This window comes from Alexandromys fortis, unplaced genomic scaffold (assembly GCF_014885135.2).
Source record: "Alexandromys fortis isolate MF-2015 unplaced genomic scaffold, M_Fortis_MF-2015_v1.1 scaffold_32, whole genome shotgun sequence".
Classification (NCBI taxonomy): domain Eukaryota; kingdom Metazoa; phylum Chordata; class Mammalia; order Rodentia; family Cricetidae; genus Alexandromys; species Alexandromys fortis.
The window spans coordinates 9,123,332-9,137,350 of NW_026067938.1; positions in this window are offsets into that span (position 1 = coordinate 9,123,332).

The window sequence follows — 14,019 nt, forward strand, 5'->3', positions numbered from 1 at the left end:
ATTCTATCTCTTATCAGTGGACAGAGAGTCACAGAACATCTCAGAGGATAAAGTCTGGGAATAACATGAACCACATGCACTTTGCATATACTCACTCAAGTGCCCTGACCCTCTCTGTCAGCACTGCTGGGAAATGGAGTTCTTGTGTGGACACATAGCTCCGCTCTAGCAAGCAAAGGGCATCACTTTATAATGTGAATTGGGACTGGAGTTTGGCAATGACACTGACACCCTAGCGAATAGAATTGCATTAGAATTCGGAAGAAATTTCTTCCTTGGAGAAGAAACTTCGTTTTACTCCGCAAGTTACAAAAGGCAGCACCAAATTTTATACATTTATTTTAATATTAGAACTATGTCCCAGTAGTTAGTCCTTTGTTGAAATGCCAAGTTTAGTGATGTCTGAAGATTTAATTACAATAGTGATTTTGTAACAAATTTTAATAAAATGGGAGTATTTCATAAATTTCCAACTTATGACATCACTTTAAAGCACTATTAATTCACACCTTATTAAATGTAAAGATTATTAAATTAGAGCTCAATTTTAGCAATAAAGAACTAATTTTCTTAAACTTGTAAATCATACTGCACTTGAAAGGGAAAAGGGCTAATGACACAGCTCAGGCCCCAATGTAGTTGAAGCCACATCTGAAAAATTGTCTGCTTCCAGCTTTGCCTAATGTGATGCCTGTTACCCATCCCCACCCTATTTGAAATCTTTGGCTTGCCTTCAGCTGGAGGTTGTGGTCCCATTAAAACTAGCGAGATGGAGTGGTAAATTGACTACAAATGGCCTTCCTTTTACCATGGAAATATTTTATTCCATATACGTTCTTCCCCCTTCACTGCAAATGGTCTTCCTTTTCCCATAAACTTTATTTCATCTACTTCTTTTCATCATGAGAACTGAGTTCTGAGACAGAGGCTGTTTGATAGTTCTATTGTTGAACTTAGCTCTCCAAAAAAGAACGAGAATGGAATTTTTAATTTTAGCACTGGTCCCATTTTCAAATGAGATTTAATAGTTCATTCACCCATTTTTTCACCGAAAGAATATTTTTGACTTATCTACTCTGTGATGGGCTCAGGAAAAATTACCTGAGCAGACTCTGACTCTTCAGTTATATTCTCACTGCGGAAGATAAGCAAATACTCATATAAGCAACATAAAATCCAGAGTGTGGATTTGTCTTATTTATAAAGAAAGTAGATTTTTACATTTCACCTTTGAAATAAAGAAAACCTGTGTATGGATGGGTTTAGGATCCCGCTTTGAGGGTAGATGTCAGCAGAAATACACAGGACAAGAAAAATTTAGTTTTCTGAAGAAAAAATAAGAAAACTTCAAGACCCTGAAAATGTAAAGTTGGTGTCTGACTGGTACAGTGAGACAGTGATGGGGATGACTAGAAAGAAGGACAAAGGCAAGGCCATGCAGGGTCCCCTCCTTTCCTTATAAGATCTGACAGATATTTGTGAGTGTATATGTTTGTGCTGTATGTGTGTGTACACATTTCTGAAGGTGTGTGGTGTGTGTGTTTCTGTGTGTGTATTTGTGTGTATGGATAAGTCAGAGATCAGTCTACTTGATTCTTTATCCTTCTACATCTTATTTTTCTGAAACAGGAAATCTCACCTGGGCTCACTGATTTGGCAAAACTACCTAGCTGACAAGCTCCAGGGATGCTTCCCTCTCCTCATCCTTAGTCCTAAGATTACAGAGAGATGCCACTACAGTGTCCTTACTTTTTAAGTGGGTCCAAACTCAGGTCATGTTGTTTATGTGTCTAGCAATTTATTAACTGACCGTTCCCTACAATTCCATTACACATTTAATTTTTTTTTATTTTATGTACTTAACAGGAGAAGAGATTTAAAAGAGTAAGCGTAGAATTGAGAAAATAATACAGGCAATGTAAATCTTTAGTTTGGATCAAAATCTAGAATAGAGAGAGAGAGGAAAATAATTACCAGACATAAATGGGAGAAAAGAAGCAACTCCGAGTGGGTAGGGAGGAAGAGAAAAGGAGTGAAAAGCCACTCTGGTTCTTGTTTGGTATCTTAAGTGAATGATAGTACCATGGACTGGTATTTGGATTACTCAACCTATAACATGTCTGAAAGTGTCAGACAATGGATCTTAAATTTATTGACATATCTCAGACTATTTGGTCTAGCATAACTTTCAAATAGGCAGTTGCATGTAAGCTCGGATCTAGCGTGAAGGCATGCAGTAAAGAAATGGTTACCATTTATCAGTTTATAGATGATATCTAGATTCATATTATATATTCGTATTATATTAATATATTCATATTATATATTCATAGGCAGGTGTGAGCCCTACAGCATCCATATACATACACATTTAATAAATTCTTAGAACCTAGCTACGAGTAACTTCAAAAATTACAGAATTTTTAGAAATGGGTGAAGAAGGAAGCTCAAGCATAGATCTGTAAGTAACTGGGAAAGGGCAGTGACTAAAAAGATGGCATTACGATTTTCCCATTGCTGGACACTGTTGACGGTGCATGCTTGAGGAACTAAAGATATGACGATGTGTAGCACCAGGTATCGAAGTCACAGTCTTTAAAGCAAAAGCCAATTTTAGGATGTCGTTCCAATGTTGCAGTAGACTTCCCACCTAAAGCATCTTGTCATGCCCACATGTACTAAGATTTTCATAAAACCTTTACTATTTTGTATTTATTTTGTCTAGATGTGAATCAGACGGCATGTCATATTTCACATACTGCTAAAGTTCCTGAAGTTTAATATATCCAGATTTGTGAGTTTCAAGTGGTTTGAAGTTCATGAATATCTTTAGGTTGGTTTGTTTTGTCTTGTTCAAACTCCGGATATGATGTTTTTGCAATTTAACATATTTCTTGAAAGGAAGGACATGTTTAGATTTCCAGCAAGATGTAAAATTGTCAGAACGAATACAAGTTAAACAAAGGTAGCATGTCTTAGAAATATTAAGAAACCCTTTAAATGGTCTAGGCAAATCTATGCCGAGTGTTTTATTTTTCATGAAATCTCAAAAGAAAGATCGCCTTTTTGGGAAATTCATGAATAATGTGGGTTTAGACATGAGGTAATTGCTAGTCTTTTTCTTGTTTTTTAAAGAAAGCATATATCAAAAGTTTTATTTATTCAAAAGGCATTACAAGTAATATTCTGTGGAGATAAAAATATATACAGATATTATGATTTTTGTATTTCAATTTTTTCCTATGCCCTTACCATAACAATCTGATTCTTCACACCTGTCCAGTTAATGAGCAAGGAAGGCAGCCTGCCCTTGGACACAGGGTAGCATCTTCAAACCCTTGAGTGTTCCTATTAATTCAGTCCATTTTGCACGCTCCTGACATGCCTCATTGGGCATCAATTTCCTCATTTATTAGCTCGGCATTTAAAGCCTTCTACAATCTTGTCTTATAATCTCTCTTTAAATCTACTCCTATTTCTCTTCTTATCATGCAATCTGTATGTTACACCATGAGTAAATGACTCATGTTTTATTTTTCTGTTTTATAATAAGTAGTGTGCAAGGGTCCCCGGAGAAAAAGGACGAAAGGATGTGTGCAAAAGAAAATTTATTGCGCTGGCTCACAAAAGCTGAAAAGTTCTACAACGGCTCTCTGTAAAATGCAGAACCAGAAGGGCCTGTGGCTCTTCATGCCAAGAAGTCAGAAGCCCTAGGGGAAAAAAAAAAGGGTATTAATGATACAGACTTTGTCCAAGGCCTATGGCGGACTCAGGTGGAAGGTTGTATCTCCAGGTTGAAAAGTGGCTGAGAAGCCGGGTGATGGTGGCGCATGCCTTTAATCCCAGCACTCGGGAGGCAGAGGCAGGCGGATCTCTGTGAGTCCGAGACCAGCCTGGCCTACAGAGCTAGTTCCAGGACAGGCTCCAAAGCCACACAGAAACCCTGTCTCGAAAAACCAAAAGAAGAAAAAAAAAAAAAAGGAAAGTGGCTGAGAGACTAAGAGTCAGAAAGTGAGTTCCCATCCAAGTACTAACCAGGCCCGACCCAGCTTAGCTTTTGCTTAATTTTGTACGTGAATAAAATAATTCCTCTTGTTAGAAAGAAAGAAAGAAAGAAAGAAAGAAAGAAAGAAAGAAAGAAAGAAAGAAAGAAAGAAAGAAAGAGAGTTCCCTTCTGCTGCTGTCTGCTCCAATCAGGCCTCCGGCCTTTTAGAGATGATGATGATAACGATACCCGTACTTACTTAGCACCTACCTTTCCTACTTGATTGCTGACACCCTCAGCCTACTTCTCCAGAAACAACGCCACAGACATTTCTTTACGTAAACTTTACTAATTCCCTAGGCATCCCTTAATCTCGTCAAGGTGACACTCAAACATACGGCAATATTCTGCAATTCCTATCATCAGTGACTTTCTTGGTACCTCACCCTGTATGTTGTGGTCACCTTGTACATGGACTAAGAGACATGTATACAAGAACAGGGCAAAATCAGGAACTCCATATTTTTTATTCCACCAGGTTGCCTACCTTAGTCTTATATTATGCAACATTGTCATTAAATTATAGTATGTTTTCAATAAATGTTTCATTTCTCTTTTGGTTTAAAGGTGTGCCATCAGATTGAGTTTATGTTGGATGATACTAAATATCATCACTCAATACAGCAGGCAGCCCCTTCCTCAGCTTCAATGGAAACGGCATTAAACACAGAATTAATTCAGCAATCTGACAGCTCAGCTGATAGTCATTTACCTCTGTCAGAAGTTGATATGTTTCTGTATGTGTTTATGTGTGTGGGTGTGGGTGACTGTACATTTTAAATGTGACATTTCCACGTATCCGCAAAAGCATGCTATACAAAGAAAGCCACTCACATCAGAAAGCTGAATTGCCTCTCTCGTTTCACCATTTCCATTATGTTGGTTGACATTTTTTGAAGCCAGGTTTGTATTTTAATAGAGCCACCAAAACGACAGTTTTCAGCCAGATAAGCAACACGCAATGATAGAGAAAGGAGATAAATAATACAGATAAGGATCTTTCCTTTGTTATAAGGTCAAGGGGTCCGAAATGACCAGTAAGTATAATTCAAAGCAGAATATTCTGAATAACGGAAAGTAAATAACAATCAGTATCTGGGTCCCAGATTCCAGTGTGTGTGTGTGTGTGTGTGTGTGTGTGTGTGTGTGTATGTATATTTGTATCCATGTATGTATGCATGTATGTGTGTATTTGTGTATATAAGCATGCATGTGTGTGCATAAGTATGGTGTGTATGCGTTCATGTATGTGTGCATGTTTGTGCATGTGTGTGTGTATGTGTGTGTTTGTGTGTGTCTGTGTTTTCTAGCCCTGGGATGTTTGGGGTGTTTTCTAGCATTGGAGAAGTCTAAGTTAAAAAGGAAGCTGTCTCCCATGTGGCTCCTTGAGCAACTGTCCCAGAAATTCTTGGTGTGGCCATGGCCCTGGGCTCTTGGGAAAACCATTCACATCATTTGAGTCACACCGGCAGTGTGCACAGCTCTCAGTACAGCTCTGATCTGATGAGATCTCGTAGAAAACACCAAGATTGTACCAACTTTCATTTACTTCAATGATTACTTAAATTTATTTCTTTATTTTGAAGGAAAGATATTAAAACTTTTGGCCATCCAACAGATTTCTTCTTGGATTTTAAATTTGTCAGGGTCCCGTTTCTTTGTTCCTATGCAAGTAAAGACTTGACCAATATTCAAAACGATCTCAAGAAGTCAAGGATTTCAGTTTAGATGGCTGTTTCTCTGTGAGAAATACCAGCAGGCCTAACACTGCTACAGGAGGTAGGAGGGAGACTTTGCTAGCCTTGGAATATAAAAATATCATGGGAAAATTATTTGTGCAGAGATTTAGTGGCCTGAGAAAGCATCGTCTATCTCAGTCTAGCGCTGTAAGAATATACCACACACGGTGCTGTTCCCAAACAGTCCCGGCATCTTTTATGAGGGCATTAACCCCACGTATGAACCCATGATCTCCTGGCTTCAAGTCCTCCAAAAAGCTCCACCTCCCAACACTACTTCAATGGTGACTGAGTTCCAAGATGTGATTTTTGGAGGAACACATTCCAGACATAGCAGCAGGCAGAATGCTGATACAAATCATTGTCTGGTGTGGAGGAGCGCATTCCTAGATAATGTGAATATTCATTCCAGATTGGAGAGGTTATTTGAAGTAATCTGTTACAGAAAGTACAGCAAACACCATGGCAAATGCTTAAGAAGAAAGAGGGTCTTTACTTTTCATAGCAAGAATATTTGATTGGGAGTCTCAGTCTACTGCCATTTCTGGGCTAGTATGAGGAAGTAGGCAGAATTCTCGAGAACTAACCTGTCTGGTCAGTCTCTAGACCACTGGACTCCAAGATTAGATAATTATATCCCTTCTCCTTTTAAATGCACATCTTTTCACAAAAGAATGTGACCTTTCCTGTCAGTGCAACCAAAAGGGATAGCTTTGTAGTAAGGAACCAGAGTTGGTAGGTTTCCCTAAACAAAAATATGTATTATATATATTTCAACTGCTCATAGTGCTTTCTTTTTTAATGCCAAACTATGCAGCTCAGCTGTCAAAGCAGCGAAGTGAAAATAAAATTAGAGGCCAAGTGCCTACACCCTCTAGAAATGTCATGGAGAAGAAAAAATAAAGACAAGGTTTGCCTTATTATTTTTTAAAATGCTTAAATATATGAGTTTTGTTGTCAGCATTCTGAAAATGGAATCAGTGACCCATCAGACCAGACGCCTGTGTTCATGAAATGCCTCGAACTTTAGGTAAATCCCATATTATTTTTGTTTGAATTAATTTACTTGCTGATGTATGACATTGCTTAGAAATAGAGACCCAACAGAAAAACACAGACAAGGACAGGCCAGAGCTCATTTTCTGTTTAATCTGATTTTATTGAACAGACAGCAAACTCTTCAAAAGAAACATGAGCTTCTGTTTCTTACCTACTTTTGGGGCAGGAGATATTAAAGTGAAGTCAGATTTCAGAATTTCCTTCAGTGACCACAACCTGCATTTTAAACATTGTTGTGTTTTGATTTTGTTGCTGTTTTGATTTCTTCTCCATAATTTTTTTCTCCCCAGGATTGTGGGTTCCTAAGTAGCCAAATCCTGCTTCTTATTCCTGAACTTAAGCTCAATAACAAGTCCTTAACTATAGAATAGCTAGGAAAATTCATGACCCCTTCTGAACCTTCCCTTTTGCTGGTAAACAGAGAGAGTTGGGCTTAAAATTTTTCTACTCCCGTGTTTGATCTGTTTTCTAGGTCTATACTGTGTCCCCTCTTGGGAAGCCAAAAATGTCTTAGTATATCTCAAAAGACCAGTAGGCAGCTACTTAGCAACTGCATCCGAGGGCCATATTTCTGTTAATAGGAGGCTGCACAGTGATTCCAGCTTCTGCCACCATCTTACCACATGGCTTTTTGGTGTTTTGTTGTATTTACAATTACCATCTATATATTTCTGTTGCATCTGAAGTTGTATGTTAGGAAAAAGTGATGGTTAGTATTGAGGATGGGACTAACAGTTTAGATTTTTTTTATTAATTATTTGATTTATTTATTTTCATGGTTTTTTTTTTTTTTTTTTTTTTNCCTGTCCTGGAACTAGCTCTTGTAGACCAGGCTGGCCTCGAACTCACAGAGATCCGCCTGCCTCTGCCTCTCAAGTGCTGGGATTAAAGGCGTGCGCCGCCACCACCACCACCTGGCAACAGTTTAGATTTTAAATGTTTCTACAAAGAGTCACATGTTAAAGGTTTGATTGATAGTCTGTGGTACAAATCAGCGGAGGAAGAAACTCTAAAGGGTCGAACCCATCCAGATCTGGAGGGGTGGTTTGAATAGGGTATTGGGACCCCGTTTGCCACTCTGTGTATCTTTCTCTATCTCTGTCTCTCTGTTTCTGTCTCTGTGTCTCTGACTCTATCTCTCTGTCTCTCTCTGTCAGAAATTTGACTAACATGGATATTAGAAAATAAAACTTCAAAATATTAAGTCCACGTAAGAATCTTTCCATTTGGGGATAGCAAAAAAATGTTCAAATTGAATGTTGAGTTTACGGGAAACAATCATACATACATTTATGATGAGGCTAGTGTTCCATTACATATTATCTCCTTGCTAAGATACTTCATTAAGTATTTTCACATTTATTACAATAATATATTTAATTTTCTTACATTAAATGTAATGATTATTAAGTTGTTCCAGTAAAAAAAGAAACCCTACTATTTATAAGTAATTGCTATCTTAGTGAAATATATTTTGCTTATTAGGAAAATATAAACATTTCTCAGGCTTATTCTAGTTCAGGCAAGAATGGGAGCTAAGACGCAGAAAGCATTTTTGTTTCCTGGGGCTGTTATCACGAATCTCCACAAAGCAGGAAGCACAAAGCAACACCAATTCATTCTCTTTCCGTTCTAGAAGCCAGGTGTCAAAATCACAGGACCAGCAGGGCCGTGTTGCTTCCTGCTATCCTAGACCAGAGTCCTAGCGTGGCTTCTTTCAGCTTCTGTGGATGCCCAGTCAACCTTGGCAGTCCTTATCTTGTCCAAGCATCACTACGTCACCTTCCCCAGGCTTTTCCCCTCCTTCTTGCCCTTGACCTGCTCTCATATTTTTGCCTTAATTACATCTACGGAGACGAAGATGTTTTTCCAAGTAAAGTCGTATTCTGTGGTTCTGGATGGATGTGCATCACTTTGAGATCCACTGTGTAGGTTGGCCCACAAACTATTAGTAAAGACAGTTGGGTCTTCATCATATGAAGTAACAGTTAGGCATCTCTTGGAAGTAAACTTTCCTTCATTCTGTTTGCTTATGTCTGTTCTATTTCTTTGGTCAGTTTCCCTGAAGCCTGTGTCTCCCTTGGCAGAAAAGGAAACTTGTAGGACTTAGGCCTAGAAAACTAGGCCTCTTGTAAGTCAACAGAAACCAGAGAATGACTGACTCCACTCAGTCTTAACTCCAAATTTTTGAGAAAGTCAACCTTGTCAACCAGTTAAGGAGGCCTTGTAATGAGTCACTTCAGCCATAGCAAGGATGCTTAGGAAGAGGAAGCCAATCTCAACTTAGCAAAGATATTTTAAATAAAACCACACTATTCTGAAGGTTAACTAGTGGTTTTATACTCATTTGAAGGTTGGTGATTAATGTGTCAATTAAGTTCTGACTAAGTCAACACTATAGTACCATCTAAATTTGCTTTTTAGTTAAGGTTCCTGAATATCATTGAACTACATCATAATTTAATAATCAAGTTTAGAATTCTAATATCATAATGACCTGTTTTACTATAGAAAAGGCAATTTGCAGTAAATTTTATTGAAAATCTTTAAGAAGAGGCTGAACACCGTGACCTACTGCGGTGAAACACTTTAACTATGTAAAGGTGTGTTGCATTTGTTTCTGCTGCGTTTGTTTAACTACAGAAAGATGTCTTACATTTATTTATGTTGCATTTGTTTCCTTGCCTGCCTAAGGCACCTGATTGACCCAATAAATAGCTGAATGGCCAAAATCTAAGTAGTAGGGAGATAGGTGGGGTTTGCGGTCAGAGAGAATAAGAAGGAGGAAAAATATAGATTCAAGAGAGAAAACGGGAGAAAAAAAGGGAGACACCAGGGGCCAGCCAGCCAAGCAGCTGCCAGCCAACCAGACTGATCATACAAACTGAAAGAAAGGTAAGAAGTTCTGAGGCAAAATGTAAATGAAGAGAAATGGGTTAATTTAAGCTTGAAGAGCTAAGCAGAAACAAGTCTAAACTAAGGCCGAGAAATCATAACTAATACTATGTCTCTTTGTCATGATTTGTGGGCTGGCAGTGTGTAAAAGCCTGCTAGAGCCTAAAATTAGAATAACAAACTCAGCCCTGCCAAAAGGCTATTATGGGGTAAGGGAGATTGTCTGAATATCATTAATAGCTGGTCTTTAGGCTCTAAAAAATGATCATAACCCAGTCTACAATGTTTTAATGGATAGTATCACAAGTAGCGATTTTATAATTACATACATATTTAATAGATATACACATTTTCATGTTTATATGTGTGTTGAGGCTTATGTGAGTGGCTTAGTGTGTATAATAAATGCACATACATATATGTATGTCTATATCATATATGAGTATGCATGTGTACGTGAAGACCAGACAAATATCTTGGATGTCATTCTTTCACATGGATACTGGGGATTGAACTCTTCCTCATGATTGCAAGGCAAACCCTTTACCAATGGAGCTACAGCCCAAGTTCTTACATATCTATTAGTAGAAGGAAATTATCCTATTAGAGTTAGAGTAAAGAACATTACATATTGTAACTTTCTTTTTGAGTGTGTATGGTATCATGTGAGTAACTGCATTTTTCACCCAATATAATTGTGTCAAATTCAGAGTCTGAAGGGAAAATAGGAAGAAAAGGCTAGGCTAGGGAGAAGACAAGGATCCTTGAAGATGGCGGAGAAAAGATCTCCATGCTATTACTTGGCTTCCTCTTAAAGAAGTTGTAGCCTGTTGATAATTGGTGTTGATAACTGCTTATGGTGCTGGGGATCAGAGCCAAGGTCAAGGTCTAATGCACATTAAGCAATCATGTTTTCACTGAGACACTACCCCAGCCTCTAGATCCCTGGCTTCGATCAAGAAATAAGAGATAACTGCCCATGACCACATGCACTTTTGATCATGTAGCCATGTAAAAATGCTATTAAATGTTAAGTAACTGCTATCTGTAGATTCTTCACAGTACTTTCTAATGTCAACCATGTCGAACTGAATCCTTTGACAAATACTTAGGGAACTTAATATTTCATTAAGTGGTTACTTATGTGCAGTTATTTCTATTTCTGAATTCTAAATCTGCTGCATATACTAGTGTCTATTCTGGGTGTTGTGCTGAAATTAAATACATTTTTAATGGCTGAGCTAAACCTGGCCACATTTTCACTGGTGTGTGTGTGTGTGTCTGCATGCGTGCGCATGTGTGTTGGGTGCCTGTATGGGCATATGTGTGCCATGACATGTATGTCGAAGATGTAGGACAAATCTGAAAGATTAGTTCTCTTCTACTATGGGCTGCTAGGGTTGACCTCAGGTTGTCAAGCTTGAACAGTAAGCACTTTTTTCCCCCACTGAACCATCTTGCGAGCCCAAAACATGTTCTTGGGTTAATATATATTATGCAGGAAAAGTTTATAAAGATGATGGAACATTTTATTTAGTAAATGGAGATACTAACTTCCACAAGCCTAGGAAGATGTGAGGAGAAAGTGAGCAAGTCAACACTGGCAGATTAATGAAAAATGGATAAGAAGCTTACAAATACAGCACAAAAGACCAGGCTTCCAGCGTGCTTTGTAGAATTAACAGAGAGGAAGTCTAAAGAGGAATGATTGAATTATCCACATAATAAAAACTTACTGAGTAGCACTGAACAGATGTGTGTACAATTCATAGAGTCTAGCTCTTCTATTTATGACCTGGTTATAGCATACAGCTCTCAGACTTATCTTTTATAAAGTTAATAAATTATGCTTATCTTCAGAACATGCATATTACTTGCAACTAATTTAAAGTTACTTACAGGTAGAGACTCATGCCAACTTGTGTGATATGAATTGTTTGACTCAAAAATCAATAATACTAACAGGTAGAACTTTCTGAACTTCCAAGTCCATAACTCAGAAAATACAGCCTTTTTTGTCTATAAATCAGGAATATCATTTTAACACCTAGGAAACTGAGACTTGAGAAAGCATTTGAAATTTGTCCAGCATCAAATAAAAAACAAAATGAGGACCTGGGTAGCATGACTTTGGTTTTTTCCCTTAACAACTTTATCACACCAAGTAACACTATAAATTTTTCTGTTGGAATAACCTACGCTGGTCTGGAGTCTGAAGCTTATGGTGGTGGTTTATGATGCCACACATATTTTTCTTATGTTTTGAGGACATATATCTGATATCGTTCTGCAAATAGTGTATTTTTTTTATCACAATGCCAATGTAGCGTCTAGACATAACAACACGATTGCATTACCTTGAAGGGCCCTAGTTTGGACAGTGGGAAAGAGAGAACTATGAGCACACTCGTTTTTCCCCCTCCACAATAGTGTTTTAAGGCACCAGAGAATGGCAATGTTGATATATAAATAAATCACAAGTGTTTTACTTTTCCTTGAATGCAACCCAACTTTGGACAAAGTGAACTTAAAGCAAGTGATGCTGTATTCGACCCATAAGGAGAAGAGGGTTGAATATGCATGATGGCTGACACGAACTGAATGCAGAAACTAAACCAGAAGCCACACGTTAGAACAGAGAAGTGGAGTGGTGATTTGCTACGGCTACCTCAGGTTGCGAGAGGTGGTCATGAGAACTGAAGCCAGTCACATATATCTTACATATTGTTTGGAGGCAAAGGTCCAGCTTGTGGGCTAGCCATGCAAATGTTCCTAAAAAAGGACTCTATTATGAAATCAGTGCTTACAGCAGCATTGGGGAATCTCTTTTGTTCATCCAGCTCTCATCTTCAGACATCTGGAGTACATACCACCATGAAACTATATGATACCCAGTAACAAAGAAGGATGAGCTCATTGAGGGACTGCACTGCTGCTGGAGAGCTGGATGTTTGGAATTCTCTCGTCCATTTTTCTCCACTGATGTGTTTTCTGTAGATCATATGTTAAACAAGGGGATCTGACTTCTTAGGAACTTCTTTTGCTTCAGAGGTCATATGGCAATTTTCTGCCTTTTTTTTTGAACCAAAGACAATATTTAGCATCCTAAAAAATGGGGAACTAATGAGAAGAGAATCAAAGTGGAGGATGATTTGATTTGAAATCATTTAAAATGGTTTTACAGATTTGGTCCTTAGTTACTGGCCTTATCAAAGTACAATGTACAATGTTTGCACCAGAGACAAAAGACAAGACAAAAGAGTATAAAGAAGTGACAGGAGGAAGATCTCATCAAAGTTTAAATTCTCCGACAGTCCAATAGGAGAAAAGACATTATCATCAGCATGTATTAGTGCATGATTAAGACACCCACTCAGGCTTTGAAATATCCATTTAAAATAGCTTAATTAAAACTCAATTACAGAAACTTTCCATACTAACAATGAGAGGACTATTTTTATTCTCACTCTGCATATCAGTGGCCTTTAATTTTTAAATATGCCTTTTAGAATGATCACTGAAGTACCCAATAATCTCAACCATTCCCAGCATTTTTGCCTTGATTATATAACAGAATTATAGCTGTAGTCTCTAACATGAGAATAATAGAATGTGCAGTAAACAAATTATCCTCATTAGTATTTATTGTGATTCAGGCAATATTAATCATCTTCTCATTACGAAAGGAAACTACATAATGTGTTTAGTTGGTTTCTTTTACTCTTTTGCTCTTATGGTGGCCTGCCACCCAGCTCCCAAATAAACGTACAGAGGCTTATTCATACTTATGAATGTTTGGTCTTAGCTTGACTTGTTTCTAGCCAGCTTTTCTTAAATTATCCTGTCTGGTTTTTTTTTCCTCTGGGCTTTTATTTTTCTCTATCCTGTATACCTTGTCTTACTTCTCACTGAGTGGCTTGTTGTGTAGTTGGATGGCTGGCCCCTGAAGTCCTCTTCCATCTCTTTCTCATCCTTGATCTTCCCTTCCCAGATTTTTCCTTCTATTTGCTCTCTCTGCCTGGCAACCCCACCTATCTCTCTTCTGCCTAGTAATTGGCCACTGAGCTGTTATTAGACCAATCAGGTGTTTTAGATGGGCAAAGTATCACAGTTTCACAGAGTTAAACAAATGCAGCATGAAAAATTGTGGCACATTTTTCATCATTAAATGAATGTTCCACGGCATAAACAAATGTAAAAATATCTTTAATATTCTACCACAAATATGAGCTTCAACAACTGTGTGAAAAGTTAATGTATATATATATATATATATATATA